Source organism: Triticum dicoccoides, chromosome 1A (genome assembly GCF_002162155.2).
Source record: "Triticum dicoccoides isolate Atlit2015 ecotype Zavitan chromosome 1A, WEW_v2.0, whole genome shotgun sequence".
Lineage (NCBI taxonomy): Eukaryota > Viridiplantae > Streptophyta > Magnoliopsida > Poales > Poaceae > Triticum > Triticum dicoccoides.
This window is the reverse complement of record NC_041380.1, coordinates 573,232,138-573,234,618: the sequence shown is the minus strand read 5'-3', so window position 1 is coordinate 573,234,618 and position 2,481 is coordinate 573,232,138. Positions and strand designations below refer to the sequence as shown.

The 2,481-nt window shown below is 48.9% G+C and overlaps 1 long non-coding RNA gene across 1 annotated transcript; it reads left to right on the top strand.

Moving 5' to 3' along the window:
- Window positions 1–1,604: 1,604 nt before the first annotated feature.
- On the top strand, window positions 1,605–2,246 carry LOC119337831. The gene is made up of 2 exons (XR_005163651.1): window positions 1,605–1,868; window positions 1,998–2,246. It is a non-coding gene; the product is annotated as an uncharacterized LOC119337831 (long non-coding RNA).
- Window positions 2,247–2,481: the final 235 nt, after the last annotated feature.

The window sequence follows — 2,481 nt, the reverse complement described above, 5'->3', positions numbered from 1 at the left end:
AAGGCCAACTCTAACGCACGACCTCAAACGGACGTGCGTTTCGTCCGGATTTCGTCCGTATAGGGATGGCAATGGGGTGGTGTCCGTCCGTTTTTCGTGATGCACTGCTGTGCGCCCAACACGCGGCCGCATTTGGTCCACCACGGTCGGCTGGTGCACGTATGCATAATTTTTGTTGCCAAACATTTCTTTATTTCATCAACAACATTTTGATACATGTTAGTACATTCACCAATTCTTTGCTAGGAGAGTAAGACCAAAAAATAAGAATCAGAATTAGACATTTTAAAAGATATTACATCTTAAATTTTCATAACTGCTCCCACTAATTGGATTAATATCATCTCTATGTCTTCATTTTTGATCTGTGGCTTCTTGAGTTTGGACACTACTTTCTTCTACGATTTTAAAGAAATAGACGTTGCTTCACATCTAATATCATCTCTAGTCTCTATTCTAGCAAGAGTGCACAAGCATCTATCAAATTTCGTGCTATCAATTGATTGATGTATTCTTCTTCCTAATACCAAAACTTGCATCTATCCTACACACGTGAGAGATAGAAGATATCATATCAGATCGGTTGGTAGTCGTTGCTAGGTCGTTTCTGCCATTGTGTGCACTTTCCATGGATTCCACCAAATTAATCCACCGGCCCGGTGTGCCATATATAAGACGGTCGGCCGGCCGGCGAACTCCGGAGTGGTGCGCGATAGGGTCGCTGGGGCTCGGCCGGTGCTGACCAGCGATTAACAAGTGAAGATCATGTGGATGCCGACAATGGAGTAGCTAGCGCTGACAGGAAATGACGGGTTTTGGCTGCATGGCCTGTGCCGACCACCCGTACGTGCAGTCGGTAGCTAGCTCCTTGTGGTGCGCCGGTCCTTGCTTCGTCGGAAAGCTATCATATCGCTAAGCTCGATCTTGTGCAACTAATGGCGCTGGATCTGTACGTACGTGGAGGTGTAGATTAACTCGGTGCGTCCCCTGGTCGTTTGACTTACCAATCAAGTTGAGATATCTTCTTGTTTTTCTTTTGCGGGGAATCAGTTGAGATCTCAACGACATTTTCACCATGTATTAATCAATCCAAACGCCCACAAGGTTTGTGCTGTGTTTTTTTGTGCATGCATGTGCGAGGATATAATAAGCAAGCACTCGTGAAATTGTGGATGCTGAGCACACGGCTGGATTTCCTTTTCTTTCATAAAATATGGATTGATATTGTTTTGGACAGACCTGTCAAATGCAAAAGAACGATAACTTTTATGTCCGTGGTAATGCTTGTACACTGGGAATTCATACACAAAATATGTACAACTTTGTCAAACCTCTCCTGATGAAGAATAGACTATTGCCCGACATTTGTTCCCTCCAACAACCTGAGTAGAAATCCTATATCTAGAAGGGAAGCGGTTGTAGCCGGCGGACCGGCCGAAGCTTCGGCCGGTCACGCGCGGGTCGTTGGATGATTAGCGATCAAACCGCTGTTTAGCCACGTCTTCCACACAGGGGATCAAACGCGTGGCTGTTGGGGCCCATGCACCGCCCGCGACCTTATCCCTTCGCTTCCATATCCACTCGCATCTCCTTCCCCATCCACCAACAGCCGGGGGCGCGGTCGTCGCCATGGCTGCCGGCCACTGGATGCGCCTCATTTTGAATCGTGTGCAGATCACCCGCACCGGATGCATCCCTCTCCATGGCCGTCCACGGCCAGGGGCTTGCTCGTCGCCTTGTCCGCGGTAACTGGACGCACGCCCTCTCCATGGCAACCGCAGCCAGAGCTTCGCTAGTCGCCATGACCAACCTGCAATCAGCCGCGGGGGCGACGAGTTTGTGCTGGAGCCGGGGATTGCTGGAACCAGGTTATTTTTTTGCTGGATCCACCCACTTTTTTTGCTACAACCCCTTTCTTTTTTGCTACCATCCCCATTCGATTTGATGAACTCTTTTCGTTTTTTGCTGGAACCGGTGTCCCGATTTGCTGGAAGCAGTTGGTGGACGTGCTGCAAGGTTGACAGCTCACAGGAGGAAGCTGCATCCAGCGGCGAGGAGGGTTGCATCCAATGTCGTTCAAACGCCGGGAGTTGCAACCATGTACGCCGGAGCTACAACCGGTGACCGGGGGTGTTGCAAGAGGGAGTGGCCGTTTTTGCTGATGCGTCTTTTTTTGGTGAACCAAATTTTTGTTTTTTGCTGGAACCGATGAATTTCTTTGCTGGAATAGATATAATTTTTTGCTTCATCGGCTGCAGAGCTCTCAAATGTTTCATGTTGTTTTTGCTGGGGCCTAAGTTTGGTTTTGTTGGAACCGTTGTTCGATTTTGCTGGAAGCGTTGTTAGATTTTGCTGGAAGCGTTGTTCGTTTTTGCTTCAACCGACCACCGGAGTTCTGTAGGTACGATGCATGTCGATGGAGGCTAGCAGAGATGGCGACGCCTGCGCCGAGCTCGACGACAGGGACCAGACGCTGCAATC